Consider the following 23,142-nt stretch of genomic DNA (forward strand, 5'->3'; position numbering starts at 1 on the left):
TATATAAAGAAGGTGTTGAAAAGAGTTAACATGTAGAATGCAAAAGAAATTGGTACACCTTTGGCTATTCATTTCAAATTGACTAAGGAGATGTGTCCAAAGACATAGGAAGAGGTAAATAAAATGTCAAACATCCTGTATTCATCAGTTGTTGGTAGTCTTATGTATGTGATGCTATGCACACGGCTAGATATTGCACATGCAGTGGGAGTTATGAGCAGGTATATGAGAAATCTGGGAATGGAACATTGGAATGTTGTCAAATGGATTCTCAGGTATTTGAGAGGTACTTCCACCAAGGCATTATGTTTCAAAGGATCAAATGTTGTTCTACGAGGATATGTTGACTCTGATCTAGAAGGTGATATTGATACAAGGAGTGCTATAGGGTATGTTTTTACTATAGGGGGAACTGTAGTTAGTTGGATTTCTAGACTACAAAAGGTGGTTGTGCTTTCAACCACTAAAGATGAGTATGTAGTTGCTACTGAAGCTAGCAAGGAGATGATTTGGTTACAACATTTTCTAGAGGAATTGGGCCAAATGCAGGAGGATAGCCCATGGTATACTGATAGCTAGAGTGTCATTCATCTTGCAAATAATTTCTCTCTTCTTACAAGGACAAAACACATTTAGCTCAAGTACCACTTCATACAATCTATTTTGGAGGATGGCCAGTTACGGCTTGAGAAGATTCACACAAGTGATCACAATCTTGTAGATATGTTCATGAAGGTAGTCCCACGGGAGAAGTTGATTTCCTCCTTAGTTTCTCTCGGCCTTCTTGACTGAAAATCGTGGAATTAAGGAACATTTATGTCCAGGAGTTTTATCCAATGGGATTTGCAAGTTCAACAGTTTCATCCAGGCTCAGTCTCCAAGTGGGAGATTGTCTGGTGTGGAGCCTGATTAGTCTCCAAGTGGGAGATTGTTGATATGTGGCAACTGATCATGCAAGTATTGTACACTCTTTATGTATCATCGTCGAGGTTTGGGGTTGGGCCCTAAGTGAGGGTTCAAGGGCGCAGCCCCTGAGGGAAAAATAATTGTCATTTTTTGTTGAAAAAACGACATTGAAAGAAACCCTAAAATAACTGACTTTGAGTGTTGCCCTAAAAATTGCTTTTTATAAGCGGTTGGAATGTAAAAAGGCATTATAATGGTGTTGTACTAATTTATTGGATAATAAGAAAAGGTTGGACGACTGTGTTTTGTGAATGTACCCCATCTTCGGTGAACCACGTTAAATCTCTGTGTTATTTGTGATGCATTTTTCTTCATCTTTTGTGTTTGTATCTGCATATAATTATTAATATGTATTTGCTCTGGATCTACCTAAACCCTAAAAAGGATGGCTTACTTTTCTTAACACGTCCTATAAAATTATTGCTAAATCCTTAGCTCCAAGGATTAAACTAGTGGAAAAAGGTATAGTTTGACTTGAATAAACTAGGTTCCTAGGTGGCAAATATATATTATTGATAACTTGATAGTGGCCTAGGAAATTAGTGAATGGGCACAACAATTAGGAAAAAATGTTCTTCTTGTTTATTTAGATTTTGACAAAGCCTGTGACAAAATGAGCAGGATATTTATCATTAAGATGTTGCAATGGTTATGGTTTGGTCCTAAAATATGTAAGAATGTTCAAATATTGTGAATAATTTATTGAGTGATCCTTTCCCTGCAATGTTCTTCCCTTTATCTCCATTCATCTATGTTTTTCTTATTGATGCACTAGGTTATCTACTACAAAATTCTAAGCAAAGGAATTTGATTAAAGGCATATCTATCCCAAATAATATTGTTGTTATTAGTTAAATAAAAATCAATGATAGTATTCTCTTTATCCAAAATTATGAAATCATAAATTACTAATATATTAGAGGTTCTAAACTTATATTGTGTTATTTTGGGATCAAAGGTCACTTATCATAAAATTGGATTTCTTATGATGTAATCTAATTTCTCCTTAATGGGTTCTTAAAGAGTGGAAGCAAATTAAGCATGAGTAGATTAATCAATACTTGGGTATTCCATTTGTACTAGGTGTTACTCTACCTTATATGTGCAATTGGTTTGTAACCAAGTTGAAAAACAAAATCTTTACTTGGAGAAACAATTTTTTTTCATTAGTTGGCAAAATCTAAGTAGTAAATCAAATATTCTTGGCTTCATATGTATACTACTCTTCATCTTAGATGTCATCCAAAAAAGGATATGTGGACTTAACTAAAATTATTTAGCAATTCTTGTGGGCTAATTGGGATGGAAAGATTGGTTTCATATCCACTTCTTGGCTTCATTGTATACAACATAAAGACAAAGGTGGATTAGGCCTTTTAGACCCCAAGACGCAAGGGATTTGTTTATCAATAAAATGGATTATATGGGTTGTGTTAGGAGAAGAACAATGTAAAATCTTATTTCATCACTAAATTATTCATACTACTATATTTGAAAAATGATAAGGATTTAGATGGTTGGATAAAGTATTTCTTGCCCCTTTCTTTCTCATTAAGGCATTGTTCCCCCTTGAATCCATTTGGAAGGCCTAACAATGAGTCCGCAAATTTTTGAACTAGAAGAATTATTCCTTTTAACATAGTTTTAGTTTTGCAACTTCTTCTACTTGGTAGAATAAACTTTTCCAATATCACAGTCAACCATTAGTTGTTACCTTCCCAAAATGAGCCAATTATTTTTTCAAAAAGGGTAATGTAGCAGTGTGGCGATATTTGAGATTTCAACTCTCTTAAATGGATTAAATAAAAAAGTACTAAAAATTATTTTAATTTATTTTATAGATCTCAAGGATTTATGATTTTTGTGAAGTCATTAGTTCCTATGGAATTACTCATGAAGCTTTGCATGCCTTTACAAAGTAGTTTTTTCACATATTGACAATGGCTTGATAAATATCAATTCTACTATTTTCTTTTGAAAAAGTATCTATTTAAAATTACTTCCAAATATGACATTAAACCCAAGACTCAATAAAAATTGAATTGCAAATTCCATGAAAAGAAGTGAAAGAATTTGGGTGCTAAAATTTGGAAATCTTAAGCTAAAACTAATGCTCAAATTTTAGCATGCAAAATCTTGCATCATAAGCTTCTTATAGGTGACAAATTGAAATTTTTTGAAGGTCCAGAAAATGTCCTAATTGTCAACATAATGACAATTGGAACATATTTTTGGGGATTGTTTAGGGACAAAAAAATGGAATGCTATCCATGGTCACTCCCCTACTATTTTTGGTAATGTGTTATACTTGGAAAAAGTTGTTTTGGGTATTCATCTTCATAAGAATTTGGTTGTTGATTCTGGAAACATAGATGTTCATTAATGTTTTCTAATCATATTGTTCATCAAGAGGTAGAAATGCTAATTTTTTATTCTGACATCATTCTATAGTTTATCTCCTTATGTTTTTAGATAAAGCGTGATAGTAAATATGATGCAAAGTACAAGAAGCGCCTAGAGATGAATAAACTTCAGATCTTATAGCTCCAAAAAGGGGATATATGTTATTCAAGTGAACTTCAGTGTCTCTAAAAGATTCCAAATATAATTGTTCCACATGCTATTATATTTATTATGTGCTACCTACCTATCAATATGTTATATTTCTACATTTGATTGTTGCTAGGGGTTTTACTTTGTATTGTTGTGCAAAATTTCTTAGCTTGTACTTGGTGATTCTTTGCTAGTTTCTATTGCAATGCTCTTGGAGTTGTTATTGTAATATTTTTTCTTATTTTCTTTGTAATTCGCCTTTGAATTGCAATTCTTTTTTATTGTAATCTATCTTTTTTAATACAAAACAAGTATTTGATGTCAAGCTACTTGCCACTCATCATTGACATAAATATTCACAAATTATAGTACAAATAAGCCTAAATTTGATTATAGATGAAAAATATCGAAGAATAAGAAGTCATTTCCACTTATAATGTGATTGCAATGATAACCTTTTTATTTTCTAATTGATAGAAGAAAAAAAAAATTAAAAATTATATTATAAGTGTCGAGAAATTTACTTTATCAATCATGCCTCACCCTCAACTATACTAACTAAAGTTGCTCAATACTTATATCTAAAAATGAATAAGTGTATATGTGCACATCCCACAAAAATATCACACATGATATCATACATAATTGTAAACATGAAATATTATTTAATGTTTGATCCATTAAACATTTTTTGTGTTATTCATTGTAGTTCATAAAACATATGAGAAGCAAGGTTTATAAATAACCAATCTATGATTTATCTTCAAATTAGTGGGCTTGATAAGCATCATAAGATTTTAAAAGATAATCTTGATTCTAGATAATGTCATATAAACTCATAAGGAATTTAATTTCATATGTTGAGAACTTTCATTCCAAAATATGTATTAGGTATTAGTTATTTTTGGGAACATATGATGTGCAAGTTGCTCATGATTATAATAGAATTAAATTATTTATTTCACATGTGTAGGGTGGTAGTAATTGTCTTTAGTTAGACCCCATCTATTATATTTATCCTACATGTATGGTGTGATAGTTGTTGTAATGACCTAGCAACTGTAAAACATATTAAATAAATTAACTTTGGGGTTAATGAACTTTATAGTGTATCACCCTCCTTGTGGCACCATAAACATTAATATATTCTAGTTTTAGTTATATCTATGCATTTTAATTCTTTGAGTGTTATTTATTATTGAACCTTAGAGTCTTTGTGCTCCTTTTTATATTTGTGCATTTCTAGAAGTGATAGTAGAGCTCTTTTGTTGGCTCCTTAGTGAAATATAATCTCTTTTTTCATGACATATTGTATAGAAATATCTATGATAGGTTAGCAAACACTTGTAAGGTCAAGTGTAAGTCACAATTGATTAATTAGGAGAAATACTTAACTTAAAAATAATCCAAAATCTCATTAGGAGGAGTTACCCAAGAACATCCAAGTAATCAGAATCTAAGCGCTAGTTTTCTATTGAAAATTGTCAACAGATCCACACCTCATATTTTTAGTAGTTATTTTGCCCTAAGTGTATTAGAGAGTTTTTGTTACGATACAATTTTTAGCTAGAATATTAACAATTACCTCAATGGGGAACTTTTGATACCCACAATGAAATTTTCCTTTAAACCCTATGTAATCCATAATATTGTGAGGCCCACCTCTTCTATAATGCTCTGCCAAGGAACCCTAGATAAATAACAACTAATAACACAAAACACATAGCAAATAATATTATTTTTTTAAAGGAAACATAATACATCAACCATCTTTATTCAATACAACACTAAGTAAATTTATTGCATAACCTAGATGAATCACAACAAAGTTGAGAAAAAGACTTAATCACATCTCCTTACAATCCTCTAAGGGTTCCCTAATGTCGCCACTAAGAAACACTCACTAACATACATTAATCACAAAACTCATCATACAAAGGCCTACACTAAGTTTATTTTAAAGCACCAAATGAAAGATTCTTATGATAACCTTCATCAAGAATAAGAACATACATATAATCCACATGAGTACATTCACTTACAAGTCATCCATTAATACAAATGCATCTATCATAATAGTCCTATTACAATCCTTTCCTATTGGAAGATCCATTTCCAAATATCCTCTCAATTATAAGTACAAATATATACAATTACATATTCTTGTACATCACTTCTAGAAAATACATAACAAAGGTAGAACAATATGCATCTAAATGTGATAACAATGTAATATAAGGTGAGATCCATCCAACTGCTCACGAACAAGGACTCCAAAACCCCAATGGATAGTAAACACTACCACCCAACCTTGTGGAACCTGAAGGTCCACCCCCCATAATGGAGATAGACACAAGGCCCTAAACAATGAACAAGAAGATAGGGATGAAAAAAATAAACAAACACCGCAACCAAGATACACAAAACACCATTGCACAAGATAAGAAAGAAAGGATAACAACCCAAAGACTTTAAAAGAACATCCAAATAACTTCCAAATGACTCCCAAAAGAAACCAAAGGACTCCCAAAGGCTTCCACATAAAAGTTGGCACAATAGGAACTAGGATACATAAGGAGAGAGTGTTATCACATAACCTCGGCATGGGTTATCCTAGCAGACTCTCTAGAATTCAGCCCCCATTTGATGTCCCATGTGGAACCATACAATCCTTTCATGAAGAAAGGGTATTACACAATCATGACAATTCTAAACATCTCTCTAGATGAATAGGCCTTCCCAGTCTCATTCTCTATCTATACAAGCACATGAGGCCATGAGTGTGGCACAAAACATTATCTTATTAGTTTGTAAACCCAAGTCAAAGTTTTATTAATGTTATCACTTATTAAACTACTCTCCTATGGGTTATCTTGGCTACCACTTTGGGCCTCATCCCCCATAGAGAGTCACTCCCCCTTAATGCACCTAGATAACCTATCCTTTATGGCTCATAATAAGCATCATGAAATAAATGATATACAGATATGAACATCAAGATTCATATACATGAATAGATTGCACAATCTACAAATAGGACTTCCAAATAAAGACCAATCACAAGGCCAAGTCATGAAACTGAATCATAACCTCAAAATCACTATTCCTTTCACAAGCTAGATCAGGAAAGAGCACATGAACACCAATCCAACCAAATTAAGTCCAATTAGAAACAAAATCCAAAATTGATAGGGTATATAGTCACATATAGCCTTTGGAATTGACTGAGAAACCAAGTTGAACCAAAAATTGCAAAGTTGATCAATTGAAATAATCAATCCTCATACCCAATTTAAGCATATTGTGATCTTTTTAAAACACGAATAAAGGAATGATTATATACAGTAGATGTAATTAAAAAAACACACCCAAATCCCCCTAATAAGCAATTTAAATCAAATTGCAAATAAAACTAAAATCAAAACTGAGAGATAGAAACCTACTTGGAAACCTGTGAAGAAAAATAGGAGAGAAAGAGAAAATTTGTAAATGAAACTCTAAACACGAACCCTCTTCAAATCAGAAAAAAAAATTCCGACAAAAAAGCCCTAAGAAATTCAATCCAAACTCCAAGCAAACTCAAAAAACAATCCTTTAGTCAACATAGAAAAACTGCAAACCCTTCTCCAAAATTCTCCACAATTTGCAATAATAATTCTTCACTCTAAAACTTCATAAAAATTCACATCCAAAATAAAATCTTATAAAGAATAATAAATAAAAAACAATACTCATAAAATCATGCACAAAAACCCTAATTCAAAAACCATAAAAATAACATTAAATCAATAATATTAAATTAATTTCTCAATAAGAATCCCCCATAGAACAATTAAACAATAATAATTAAATATTAAATCACCAATGAAAAAACCCCTAAAAATAGTTAACTCCCTCTTGACAACCAAGCAAAGAATAAATAATTAATCCCAAATAAAAATATAATTATCCATAAAAATAGGACAACTAGTTCCACAAAAAGAGAGCAATTAGTTTCATAACAAAACATAATTTCTACAATAAAATAATTCTCGCAATAAAAATAGTCACATGCACAATAATAAGTCACTTAATAAATAATATCCAGTAATAGGAATATAAGTATTAAATCGAAAATATAATTAAAACAATAATAAACAATAATTAATTATTAATTAATTTATAACACTCAATTTATAATTAATACAAATAAATTAATGTATACACCTAAAAATGGTCTGAAGATAATTAATTAAATAAGCGATTATTTAATTAATCCCCCTTCCTAATTTAATTGAATTCACTAAGCAATTTGATTAAATTCCCCCTTTCATCTACTTATTAATAAATCTAAGGATTTATTTAATAGGTTCATTTCAATAATCCCCTTTAATTAATTAATTCTTCCCCATCAAATTCATTTCTTCTAAATCCCCTAATTAATTAAAACAAATCAATAATGAGTTGTTGAGATTAATTAGCCTTTTCCTATTATCTGAATTTTTAAATTCAAATTCTCCTAACTTCTAACCACCTAACCTAACCTCTTCTAAACCTAACCCATTCCATATAACCTTGAGTTTAACTAACTCCATCCTAGTTTGCACATCCTAACCACCATGTCCCCTTTCCTTGAACACTTTGCCCTCTCATGAGAAAAGCTTTGTGACACTTGTCACTAAGTGTTCTCTTTCATCTAACCTCTTCTAGAAGCCTCTTGACACTTGTCACCATGGAGATGACATTGTCCCCTTTCATCCAACCCCTTCTCCTACCAACCTCCAAATGTTCCCTTTAATCAAACTTCTTTGCCAACCTCCTCCAATTTAACCATTGATATCTTCAGACTTAATCTTGATTGTTGACTCCTGCCACCTCACCCCTAGCCTTGGAAATCCTATAAATAGACCCCATTTTGGAGCAATAATGATCCCATCTCATTTTCATTCAAGCATTTTTACTATAGTCATATAGCTCTTAGTTTATCATTTTAGCATTGTTATCATGATCAATTCCAGCTTAAATCTAGCTTATTTCTAGCTTAATTGCATCTTCATTCTAGCTTATTTTCTAGAATAATTATGAAATCATGTAGCTTAATCATGCTATCATTGCTAGATCATGCATCTTCATCATTTAAATCCTCCATTTAAGTGTAGTCAAGTCACTGGAATTTGCATAACCAGATTTGAGAGCAAAATTCATACTCGCATTTACTAGGAGGCAATAGATCGATTAGCTATAGTTTTATCTTTCGTTCATTAATTTTCTAACCATTGCTTGTAATGATTTATTGAGTGTTTTGTGTTTGCAAGTATAGGTACACTTCATAGGCACGACATTTTGGCGCCCACCATGGGGCCGAAATCATCTTTTTTGGCCTCTCAAGCTTCAACAAGACTTCATCTCTGTCGGGTCTGATTCAGAGTGTCGTACGAGTTCATTATTTGTCTCGTATGAACTTCCTTTTAGGCTGCGACGAATCCTAATCCTGTGTTGTGCGAGCTCATTTGCCTTGTCGTACGAGAGTTAAATTCATGTCGTATGAATTTCTGGCTGGTAAATCCCTAACTTGTATTAGCTCAATCCTGTGTCGTACGAGCTCATTTACCTTGTTGTACTAGATCCAAATTCATGTCGTACGAATTTCTGGCTAGTAAATTCTATATCGTACGAGTCTATTTTGGCTTCTATCTGAGATTTAAATCTTTCTCGTTTTGGTTGATAATCTCTGTCGTACGAATCTCTGCATCTGTGTCTTCAAACAGACTGCAATTTTTAGGGTTTTTCATTTGGAATTTGATCATTTACTAATGCTAACTTTGTTCTGTTTATAAGATTTTTGGCAGCCTAACAAGTTTTGCAGGATGTTGTCAAAGATACGCTTGTCAAAGACTAAATTCAAAAAACAATCAATGACTACTAACGGATTTATTTTGTAGATTGCCTAAGAAAATTCGACTAAACTTTGTGTATTCCTTAAAGTTTTCTAAGCACACTTCAATTTTGATAAAGGAAATGAACTATCATGTCTTATGTGATTTTGATGATAGGCGAGTATGCTCTCACCTTTCTTAGGTAATCAGAAAGCTAGACTCATCTTCTACTTTTATTAGTGCATATCTTTAGCAGGCCTGCCCTCCCAAGGAGCTTAAAAACTCTTAAAGTCATTACGATCGGTGTGAGGGGAATGACCTAAGTGGGAATGGCTAACGCCAAGTAATCCAACCCACTATAAAATAAACATGAATTGATGAACATCAAGTCAACGGCAGTGTTCGGGAATAGATCTCCTCTGTACCTTTGGGTATAGCAAACCTTGGTTTTCAAGGCTGGGAGACCTCTTAATTGAGTTTATACCCCGACGCGTCGAACGGATCCCTTACTAGTGCTAGTTAAAATAGAAGCTACCTGATTCACCTCCAAAAGGGTGATAATCTTTGTGCAAGAGAGATAGTAACTCTCCCAAGATACTTGCCATATCGTGCCCCCATTAGCATTTGGAGTTGGATAATACGGCATTGAGAATCCATTGCGTGAGACTCAGCAATCGTATTCTGATTAGCTATTGGGTGTGTACCTAAGCTTGCAAGCAAAGGTTTTCATTCTCAGCCAATTTCCTTAGGGTTTAGCATGCTTGGAGTCACTTATCACATCATGTGTTTGTTGTGTATTCATCCCTAAATTGAAAAATCAGACATCTAAATCTAGAAAACATAAGCAAAACACCAAAATTCACTAATCAAATTAGGCAAAAACAAACATATTTTTCATTGTCCTGTTCTCTGTCATACGATTCAAGTGATCTTTCGTACGAGATATATGTTTTGTCGTATGGTTTAAAAAGTTTTGTTGTACGAGTCTCTGCTCTTTCAAAAGAAATTTCTAATTTGTCGTCTGGTATTGTATCTTTTGTCGTATGGTTCATGAACTATTGTTGTACGAGTCTCTGTGTTTACCAGTCCAGAACTATTGTTTTGCATGACTTTTTCAGGTCTGTCATTTTGCTTGATCAATTTGGAATATTCATAAACATTTGTTATCTGTCATTCTGTGCTTAAATTGTCTTCTTGGTTTGCTTGGTCAAGTTATCATCCGTCAAAATCAGACTCTAGAAGATAAACACCTTAAGATTTTCAAGGGCTCACCCTCAACAAGTTCAAGATCTAAACATCTCAAAGTGCATTATCACCCTTTTTGATAAACTAATCACTCAAATAGAGTTTCTCATCAGGATCAATCATCCTTTATCATGAAACTGAAACGTTTGGTCAAGATAACCTTGTCCCACATCGTAGGATATATTGTTCCTACTGGACTTGGTTCTTATCAAATCATCATCATTGCATTCCTAAATCAAAGATCGAAAAACTTGCAAACATTTAAACACTTGAATTATCTTTGCATGTCATATCATTCTAGCGTATCTACCTTGACACTTGATCACTTATCAAAACAACTTTTAGACAATCAAACCCTTGAAACAAAAACATAAACATTTGAAATAGCTGAAAAATCATATCAACATGACATACCAAAACAAAATACAAGTAACAAGCCAACATATCAGAGAAATCAAACAAGTTCAAAATCAAAATCCAACTATGTTAAAACCTCACAAGGACTCAAACACATCTCAAAAGAAAAGTGGCTCTTTTATGCAACTCTTAAAAAGATCCCTAAAGGATTTGGCTAAAGAAGATCAAAATCGTACACCTATGTCTAGCAATGGCTCATCCCCCCATAAACAAATTGATTCTCCAAAGGCATCTATCCATACACCTCTTGAAAGCTTGGAAGAACCTTCCATAGCATCATCACCAAAGAATACATCCAAAGATGAAGTCCCCAAGGGATATCCATAATTGCCATCAAACCTATTTCAGAGGATCCTATGCAAAGCTCATCTCCTTCATATCCAAGCATTAATTCATTGCAGCATCCCCATAATGCTCTCTTGCAAATTGAAGTCCTCATTAATAGAACACTTGTTAAATGTGTTCTAATAGATGAGGGAGCTAGCTTAAACATTTTCTCTTTGAGTCTTGTCTGTGCTCTAGGATATTCATAAGATGCAATTGATCCTCAGAAAAGAATCACCATAAAAGCCTATGATGAAGAAGAACGTTCCTCCAAGGGAATTGTGATACTACCCATCAGAGTGGGACCTTTACAGAAAGACACAACATGCCAAGTTCTAGACGTGGACCTACCATACAATATACTCCTGGGGAGACAATGGATACAGGACATACAAGCTATTCCATCAATAGGTCATCAGTGCTTACAATTTCCATACAATGGACATGAAATCACAATATCAGCAAACTCAAATCCATTGCAGTGTGGTAATAATCAGAAATCAGCTCAAGAGGTCATTGGTTCACATAACAGAGAGGCAGCATCTTCAAGCACACAATCCAAGGAACAATCATTTGCATCAATTTTGTCAAACATGGAAAAACAAATACAGCTAAGAGATCAAGGGACCGAAGAATACTTGCTATCATGGGAAAACAAACAAGAGCAACTTGAAATTGAAAGGGAAGAAGAAGATGTAGAAGTCGATGTAGTTCACACGTATGCAGGACAAACGTTAGGAACTAGCCTACTTGAATCAGAATCACATTCGATTGACATGGACTTAACCGAGGACGATCAGGAGTTTCTTATGTGAGGTCATTCTGATGAGAGTATTGTTCTAGACATGGAAATACACATTGAAAGCTCTGATATCTCTATCATGATCCCTAATATCTTTGACATAATTCAACCTGAAGATCCTTTATCCTTAAGCTATCCTGAACCTATGGACTGGGAAAGTGAAGGACATACTGCCATTGATACCTTACCTAATGACCATGCCATATCCTTATATCTTAATGAAATCAAACCCGTAACAACTTCCACTAGGAATCTCAGCAACGCATCTTCCAGTCAAGTGGGTGTTAAATCTCCTAGTCGCAAAAGTGAAAATCAAGAAAACACTATCAGGTCTAATGCTGAAAACCATTTATTGGCAACATTAGACTAGGAAAAAGTAAAAATAAAGGACGCATCTAATAGTGAAAACCTCCTCAAGGCGCCAGAAGATGGGAGATTTGACATCTTACCTGAATCCTATCAAAAGAGGTCATCTATCCTAATAGAACCAGCAGAGGCAGTTATCATTGACACAACTAATCTACATCTAGCAATCTCTCTATCAAAACATGAAGTATAGAAACATCTAGAATCTTTCAAAAGATGGCAAATCAATTTTACCTGGTCATATACAGACATTCCAGGGTTCGATCCATATCTTACAATACATCATCTGAATATCAATCCAAGAGCAAGCATCAATAATGGAGCACAACACAGATCGGGAGCAGGTATTCTATTCATCACACCACAAGGTCATACAATCTCAAAAGCATACAAATTAAGCTTTCCATGCACCAATAACATAGTAGAGTATGAAGATTTGGTTACAGGTATCAAAATGGCTATAGAATGGAATATTACACAACTTCAAGTCTTTGGAGACTCTCAACTCGTCATTAATCAAATCCATGATGACTATCAAACAAAGGACGAAAAACTAATGCCTTATAAAAAGATGGTTGATGATATCAAGAAATACTTTATAGAAATAACTTTCCAACAGATCCCAAGAAATGACAACAAAGTAGCAGATGCCATGGCTACATTTGCTTCTCTCCTTCAAACACAGGAAAATCAACAGCGTTATGAATTCTTGGTGGAAGAGTTGTTTTATCCCGCCTATAATTATCTTGATTCCCAAACCATCTATCAATTTATTGGACATGATTCTTCCTGCTATGGCCAAACTTACACATACCTGAAAGATAACATCTTACCTCGTGACTTATCAAAAAATCAAAAGAGAAACTTTATTCGCCAATCCTCCATTTTACTCTTGTCATGGATGCCCTGTTTAAATGAGGTCTAGATGGCACTCTTTTAAGATGTCTCAAACAAGAATAATATGAGAAGGCCTTACATGAAGTCCATAACGACATTTGTGGCACTCATTCAAGTGGTCTTACCCTTTCAAAAAAACTCATATGCTTGGGCTATTATTGGCCGACTATGGAACGAGATTCTTTTCAGATAGCTAGAACATGCAATCAATGTCAGATCCATGGGAATTTGATTAATGCACCAGCACAAGAATTTCATGCTTTAGCAACATCTTGCCCTTTTTGCCAATGGGGTCTTGATCTAGTAGGAAAGATAAATCCTTCTTCATCTAATGGTCACAAATTCATCCTAGTAGCTACAGAACATTTTACAAAATGGATTGAGGTTGTACCTCTCACAAACATCACAGGAAAACAAATTGCTGCATTTATATTGAATTATAGCATCTGTAGCTATGGAATACCAATGACCATTATCATTGATAATGGGCGACCATTCAAGAATCAGGATGTACAAGAACTATGTGATAAATTCAAGATCCAACATAGATTCTCCACACCCTATTATCCATAGGGAAATGGGCAGGCAAAAGCATCTAACAAAACTATTCTGAAAAATCCTCAAAAAGACAGTGAATGATGCTGGAAGAGATTGACATATTCAATTGAATCCTGCTCTATGGGCTTACCGTACCAGTATCCACACACCAACAGGTGCCACACCTTTATCTCTTGTATATGGATCAGAAGCAATACTGCCAATCAAAGTAGAGATACCCTCTCTACGTGTATCATTAAAAGGTCTCATCCTAGATGAAGAACAACGAGTATCTAGACTGCAAGAGTTAGAACTGATCCAGGAACGAAGACAAAATGCCTTTGATCACCTAAAGGTATATCAACAAAGAATGTGTCAAAGTTATAATCACAGGGTCAAACCACAAATCTTTCAAGTGGGGGAACTAGTACTTAAAGAAAATCCACACAACCAAGTAGATCGAGAAAAGAAAGGCAAATTTGAACCAAACTGGTTAGGTCCATTTGTGATCACAACAGTATTTGGATTAGGAGCATATCAACTATCAACACAGGATGAAGATTAACTTGAAGAACCCATCAATAGCATGCACCTGAAGAAATTCTATGTCTAAAAAATAAAATAAAAATAAAAAAAATAGTGAAAAATCAAAAAAATCAAAAAAAGTGCAATAAAAACAGATGGTGAAAACCTAGCAAACAGGCGCTATCTGTCGGCTAACTCTTCCATCTATTAGTTCATGCATCTTTTCGCTTGCATTCATTTTCTATCAGCACTGTTCATATCCATCATGAGGCCTTTGTACATATGTAGGCATCGCAGCTGCTCTCTCACCATGGTTTGGATCATTGGGTATATCATACTGAATTTGTTTCTAGGCTTGGGGCAAAATCCTGCACTTAGCTGGGGGCAAAATCCTGCACTTAGCTGGGGGCAAAACTTTGGATCAATTTTGAGCTTAAACAAGTAGAACAAACAGTTAGACAACACTTATCAAGCGAAAACACTACAACATATCCAACATTGAACACGAGATCAAATTATCAACCATTAAACTATCACAAAGTCAATCTAAGCACATCATACACTTTTCAGTGGATAATATATTTTTGGATAATGATTTTAACATGATTGTTCAACTTTTCTATATTGATTTTCGCTATCATGATTTCTGAGTGACTCCAGGATGTCTTTGACTAGAGGAACAAGGAAGAAACATGATATTTTTCTTATCTGTTGTCTGAAAATTGATCATTAATATGTGCAAATTTGTCTCGGGACATGATCATCGGAGTATCGTTGAAGACATTTCCGATTTGTGTATGGAAATGATTAATATTGCCTGTTTTACGCAAGCAACACTTAGGTCATCTTGGTTCAATTATACCTCGATGCTTGTGCTATCTTGCCATATCAAAATCCAGGGAAGTAGTGCTCAGGTCATCATGGTTAATTATACCATCGATGTTTGCACTCACTTCCCATATTTAAAAAGCTCAATGATGACAAAACGCAATAATCCAGTGACTGGTCCGGTCGTAGCTTTGCATTTCATTGCATTTTAACTTGCATTTCATTCTTGCATGGGATCCCACATGCTCCTATTATCCAAGGTTCAATGTATTGCAGGAATCATCAAGGTATCATCACAAGTGTATACACAATCAGAATGATGACTCATATCTCTCCAGATATTGTCGACCCAGTGAAAATCTTATCCTACCCTCTCAACAGAACCAACATCAACATATCCAAATATCACTGCAACTTGATATCAACAAACTGTCGGTTCTTTATCCAATCAATCTTATCAATTATATCAATCAATCAAATCTAAATCGATTCTCTCATGTCTTATACAGGATGTATCTTTCTTGAAACCAAACGTTATGATAAGGTCTTATACAAGATATATCGTTCCTGAAACCAGACGCTTTGATCATCTTTGTCTTATACAGGAGGTGTCATTCTTGAAACTAGACTGAATCTCGAACTTATCAATCAAATCAATCAAGCTTTATCAATAGTCAAGAACCACATCATCGTGATCAAAGAACTTGCATTTTCATCAACCACAGTTGCAGACATCAAATCATTTCTAATCGGGATATTGATTTTGCAAAAATTCAAAAAAAAACTCCAAAGATCAATTATCTCAATTGATCTCTCGAGGGGGCATTCTATCAAACCAAATCATCATCAAAATGAGATTATTCTTTGAATCAACGCGTCATCACACCTCGCTTCAAAGAGGGGCAAAATATATACACCTAAAAATGGTCTGAAGATAATTAATTAAATAAGCAATTATTTAATTAATCTCCCTTCCTAATTTAATTGAATTCACTAAGCAATTTGATTAAATTCCCCCTTTCATCTACTTATTAATAAATCTAAGGATTTATTTAATAGGTTCATTTCAATAATCCCCTTTAATTAATTAATTCAAATTAATTAATTCTTCCCCATCAAATTCATTTCTTCTAAATCCCCTAATTAATTAAAACAAATCAATAATGCTTTGTTGAGATTAATTAGCCTTTTCCTATTATTTGAATTTTTAAATTCAAATTCTCCTAACTTCTAACCACCTAACCTAACCTCTTCTAAACCTAACCCATTCCATCTAACCTTGATTTTAACTAACTCCATCCTAGCTTGCACATCCTAACCACCATGTCCCATTTCCTTGAACACTTTGCCCTCTCATGAGCAAAGCTTTGTGACACTTGTCACTAAGTGTTCCCTTTCATCTAACCTCTTCTAGAAGCCTCTTGACACTTGTCACCATGGAGATGACATTGTTCCCTTTCATCCAACCCCTTCTCCTACCAACCTCCAAATGTTCCCTTTAATCCAACCTCTTTGCCAACCTCCTCCAATTTAACCATTGATATCTTTAGACTTAATCTTGATCGTTGATTCCTGCCACCTCACCCCTAGCCTTGGAAATCCTATAAATAGACCCCATTTTGGAGCAATAATGATCCCATCTCATTTGCATTCAAGCATTTTTACTATAGTCATATAGCTCTTAGTTTATCATTTGAGCATTGTTATCATGATCAATTCTAGCTTAAATCTAGCTTATTTCTAGCTTAATTGCATCTTCATTCTAGCTTATTTTCTAGAATAATCATGAAATCATGTAGCTTAATCATACTATCATTGCTAGATCATGCATCTTCATCATTTAAATCCTCCATTTAAGTGTAGTCAAGTCACTGGAATTTGCATAACCAGATCTGAGAGCAAAATTCATACTCGCATTTACTAGGAGGCAATAGTTCGATTAGCTATAGTTTTATCTTTCGTTGATTAATTTTATAACCATTGCTTGTAATGATTTATTGAGTGTTTTGTGTTTGCAGGTACAAGTACACTTCACAAGCATGACAATTAAAATAACATAAAATTTCACACAATCAAATAAATCATAAAATAATGCCAATATCAAAACAAGACTTACCATTGACAATAAGGTTATCAGACATTGTCTAGATGACAAATCTGACTAGATAAAAATAAAGACTATATAATTGTCCCTAGGTTAGAACAATGGCTATGGTTACATACATTTTGGGTCTTGCACTATCTCCTTTACCACCACTGGGATTTAAAGACACGCTTAGACTTGTGGGACCAAGTGGAGTCGATGTTTGGTACTTGCAACCTACACAAAATGTGTTGGACACACACACACACACACACACACACTCCCATTTAGTGAAAGGAAATCATGACGTCATATGAAGATCATGAATGAGTAATATGAAATCATTCCTTTCACCCTAATCCCCAAGCAAATAATACAATAAAGATCTATTCTACTCATAAAACCCATAAGCATCAACATCATCAAATCCAAATAATAAAATCTAATCATAGATTAACATCTCATAAAGCATCATAATAAATCACCAATATATTATCCAAGTCATAAGTATACCATCACTAACATCAATATGTCCATCTCAAAAAGAGTATGACAGTAATCATGTCCTGAAACATATAAGCGTCATAAAATAGTCCAATAGCATGGATCACATGATCGTATCCACACACACATCAACAAAATAAACCGAACATAGTGAGTCAAACATAGACTAAAAAGTCAAAGTAATAAGTATTTGAAGCAAAGCATGGAGGGGTACTACATCTTCAAAACAATAATTTATGTTCATAATTTATTTTACTAGTTTAATATACTCTCTTTCATCATATGTAAAAAGATAAAAAGATAAAAAGATAAAGTTAGTTTCTAGTTGTTAGGAAGTTGGCTTTAATCTAATTTGTTCATTTGCTTTTGTTTAGATTTGTTTCCAATCTATTTTATGTGTGTCTTGAATTTTTGAAGCTCTCATCAACAAGATAGTGTCTAATATCACAATTATATTCATAGTTGTTGAGAAAGTCAAAATCTCCTTTTGTATGATAAAAAATCCAATATTCTAAGACCAACTTTAAAAATAAATATATATCTTAATTTGCAAATTGCAAGATTGAGTTATGTGCACGAAAATCAATAAAAAAATTATTTTACAAAAATTAATAAAACTTCATTAAGGGTCAATAGAACCCTTGATTCGTGCTTTCTAATGGACACCGTAACTCCACTACATTTGAGAGCATTAAAGTTTTGTGTTCATTCCACTTTTATCAATGTTTTCAAACCAATGAAATTTATTAATTTGCATTGAGTAAAGCAATTGGTATTTAATTAAAAAAAAGCTCAAATTTTCTAAGCATGTGAGGTGAAGATTACGTACTATTTTGAAAATTTTAATAATAATGGAATAAAGCTTTTTTCCATTTAAGGAGACTAAGGAATCTTCGAGTGAATTTTTTATTTTTCTTATTTTGCTAAAGTCATGATGACTTCATTATATGTTTGAGGAGACCTCACAAATTTGCATTATGATTTTTGAGTTCAACTTTAATGATTATGTTCTCCTTCAATTGAAGTCAAAATGAGGTGCATTTTTTTTAATTTTACCCATTTTTTCAAGCGAACAAATTGGTAAAATCAATTTTGTGTCATCATGCTTCCAACTCAAGATATTTTAAAAGGCTCTTTGAGTCTTCATTTGATTCTAGATATTGAAACTTTATAGGCACATTTCTCACTTATATGCTAATATTTCGGGTGAATTTTTCTTTTAAAGTGATCAATATTTTGAGAATAATTTAGATCTAGCATCAAAATTGTATTATTCTATATACAAAGAAATATTTTCTTTTGCTCATTTTATTGTTGAGAGGCATAAAATATTTGTCACTAGGTGTAACTTATAATAGAGTGATTGACAATTTGGCTCAAAACACTGTTGAACTTATTAGTGTGGTCTCTACGTTGACTAATAATGTCAATTACATATATATTCAAAATCTTTCTATCCCCAAGGGATAACACTCTACAATCAAATGCAAGGTAAAGATCTATGATGGATCTCAAGATCCTAAACTCATGTTTAGTTGGATTCTTGATAAGGAGACTTGATTTAAAAACATCCAGGTTCCCTTTCTAAAATTGAAGCTATATGGTGTTGCTAAGGTCTCGGTCACTAGATGCCTTGAATCATATTGATACATGGGATCTACTTGTCACAGTTTTGAAGGATGCATTCTCTCCTTCCAACTATGATCAAGATCTACATATCAAATGGTTTCACCTAGAACAACAACATCAAGTTTATATGCATGAATACATCTACCAATTAAATTAATTGAGGGTATTACTTTAAGTGTCAAATCCAACTCTCGCTCTAATTCTAAATTTTGAGTAGACTACACAAACACTAATTTAGTAAGTTGAAGTACACTACCCTTGCAACACTAAATTTTGCATTCAACCAAGCATAATTGGCAAAATATATAAAAAATTGCCCAATCTTGAGCACCCCAACCTTCCTTTTCTATAGGTCCTATCAAACCCTCAAGCTTGTAGCCATAGTACCATTCTTTGAAAGAGAAAAACAATCTCCTCTTTCTCATGATATTCATTCTCCTTCTAATATTAGGAATTATGGTAAATTTTTTACTTATTATAAGAAGAAAGTTCATGAAAAATTTTAGTGTTTTAAATTGACAAAGAGTCTAATTGTATAGTCTCTCAATGAGAAAATAAGAATGTCCCCATCAAGACTTTAAATGATGATAAGGCAATTGTGAGTTGAAAGGTAGTCTCAATAAGCTTAGCTTGATGAATCATCATTCTACTTCAATATAACATGAAAAGGAAATTCACATGAATTCACCTAACACATGATTAATCTATGGATCATGTCATTATTAATGATTGTTTGAAAAATTTGACCATGAGTTTCATTTTCAACAAACTATATTTGTTGATGGATCCCAATAATCATTTGTATTCAGTGGGATGGAAGGATAGTGGTCCATCATCACATATCACATACACATGCACTATGACTTTTGAATTTGGGACCTACCTTTGTTGACAAGGTCACCTGTGATTTAACCACTATGATTTTAATGGTTTTTTTATAGGTAAACCCTACCAATATTATTAAAAATTATCATTGTGATGCAATAGTGCATACACCCTACAATATGATAATAAAACATTATTAATCAAATCTACAAATAGATCACAATAAATTTTGTACTTAGTTGTAGGTAAGCATGTAAAGTTATCAAGTACGCACAAGAACTTGTACCAATTTTCATAAGGTTGCAATTTGATGATTCTAAAACAAAGATCACTACATTCAAATCACATACTACTCTTGAAATATAATTATAGGGAAGCCTAGTAAACTTCTCCCAAAGCAAGAAATCAATCCACTATTGACATCCATTCTACTACACCTCTTTGTAATCCCCTATTGTATCTGTAGCGTCCTAAAATTGCGACACTTGCAATTTCGACTGCATTTGGGTCTTCACGATGGCGACGCAACACTGAACCTGAATGGAGACCCCGAAACTTGTCCACGACATCAAAAACTGCATTTTTCCAGCACCCTGGCCTGATCCTCCTTGCACCCTGCTGTCTCGGGAGGTGGGACCAGAGCGCCCAGTGCCCTGGTCCTTCAGGACCAGGGCGCCCAGCGCCCTGGTCCCCCAGGACCATGGCGCCCAGCGCCTTGGTCCCTGGCCCTATTTTGGGCCCGGTCTCCTATGGGACTTCGGGTCTTTTTGTTTGCAAATTGGAAAATAACATTTCCTGGTTGGCCTAAGGTCGGGAAAATCAGTCTATCAGCCCTAATTGACAAGTATATAAACTACTTTTCCTCTCTCATTTTGGTAAGATGAAAAAGGCGTGGAAACGATATTCAAACATTCAAACATTCAAGCATTCAAGCATTCAAGCATTCAAGCATTCCTTCAAGCAATTGATCATTCTAAGTCTCCATTCAAGGCTAAGTGTTGCATTCAAGACAAGGATTCAACCATTGAAGAGGAGATCACATACTACAACATACAACATACAACAACATCTATGCCTTCGCATATAAGGATACAAACATCCTTACAACAAGGTATTAGTACTTGTTTTACATTACATTTACAGCATTTCTCATTTCTTGGTTAATTCCAAAACCGGGGTTTGACCTAAGGGCAAACCCCTAATCCCTAACCCCCCAATCGTCTTCGCTTTTCTGTGAGTAGGTTGCAGGTACGCGGCTGTAATTGAAGATCTGGAATCCTTGCGCAGAGACGAACAGATCCCCCTTCGTTTCGCGGACTTTTCAGAGGACCGTGTGCACGTCGGGAGCCATCGTCCCGTCAACTTTTGCTCAAATTTGCAGGACAGCGCCGTCTCGACATTTTACTGCTAATTCCAGGTCCGCAGCTTCATCCTATATCCCTATCTCAGTTTATAAGTGAATCTTTCTCACTTTTCTATGCATTCCTAGCTTAATCATTTTATCCACAATCTTTACAAAAGAGGGTAGCCTTGCTGTCTTAACCTTGAAACTCATCTAGAATCTAATCTTGCATTGTGTGGGATTGGATCTTGTGGGTTTCAACCCCTCTTTTGAATGTAAAGTCTCCTCTAAGTGAAAATCGTCAACCCTAGTGACCTCCCTTCTCTCTCCTTGGAGTTGGAAGGGGGGGAGAGCAACTAGGGTTCGCGATTTTTCCGCTTTACATTTTGGTGAACCCGACGTGAACATCCTTTCTGATTATTCATGGTTAGATCTGAAAAATTTGGATGCCTTGATTACATTTCCATGTTTGATCTTTTGAAAATTTTAGAGGTTAATTGCATAAAAAACCCTAAATTTTCTTTTTAGTAATTGAACTTGCGAAATGTCTAAATGTTAATGCTTGTTTCAGATCTACCCTTCTATTGCAAGTTGTCAATCCATATTTGTGCTTTAATTCTGAAAATTTAGTGGTTAAGTGTCAAAACCCTCTTGATTCAACCTTTGTCCGACAATTTCACTGATCAAAACATTTCCAAATCAGCTGTAACTTTGGATTCCGCAATAAAATCATAATATCTTTCATCCCTGAAAATTTGGAAAAAAGTTGCGAGGACCGTGTGCACTCTGAGCGCCATCGTCCCCGACATTTTTTCCGAAATTTTGGGAGCTAGATCTTACTGTATTTTCCTACTAAAATCTAGAATTTTGGCTGATTTTATCAATTATAACACTTTCAAAATTAAAGTCAAAGTTGGTCTTGTGGTTGCTTGGATTAAGGCTTCTAAACATTCAAAAATTGTCGAAACTGAAATTCATGTCAAAATTGTGTTTCTTACTGTCCTAAACCTGAAAAGTGTGTTGGCATTCATTCGAAATTTCAGTGCTTTATTCAAATTCTTGCAATTTGTGACTTTTGAAATTAAGTGCCTAATTACAACAACTTTGATTTCCGCTTTCAAAATTGAATTTTGCGTGAAATTGAGTCAACTTTTAAATTTCAAAACTTGCATTGCTTTTGATATTCCTTCTAAAATCATAAAATTCAAAATTTCAGTTTCCCTCTCTTTTTCAAAATTCAAATTTTGCATTTTTCGACAATCTTGGTAGGGTTCAATTTCGAGATTGCAACTTTAATTTGGCCTATCTACAGATCATAAAATCACTCAATTTTTTCAGGTTAGCTTTAAAATCATCATAACTTTCATCCTTGAAAATTTCGAAAAAAGTTGCGAGGACTGTGTGCACTTCGTTCGCCACAGTCCCGGACATTTTTTCCGAAATT

The sequence above is a fragment of the Cryptomeria japonica genome, chromosome 6 (genome assembly GCF_030272615.1).
Source record: "Cryptomeria japonica chromosome 6, Sugi_1.0, whole genome shotgun sequence".
NCBI classification, from domain to species: Eukaryota; Viridiplantae; Streptophyta; class Pinopsida; order Cupressales; family Cupressaceae; genus Cryptomeria; species Cryptomeria japonica.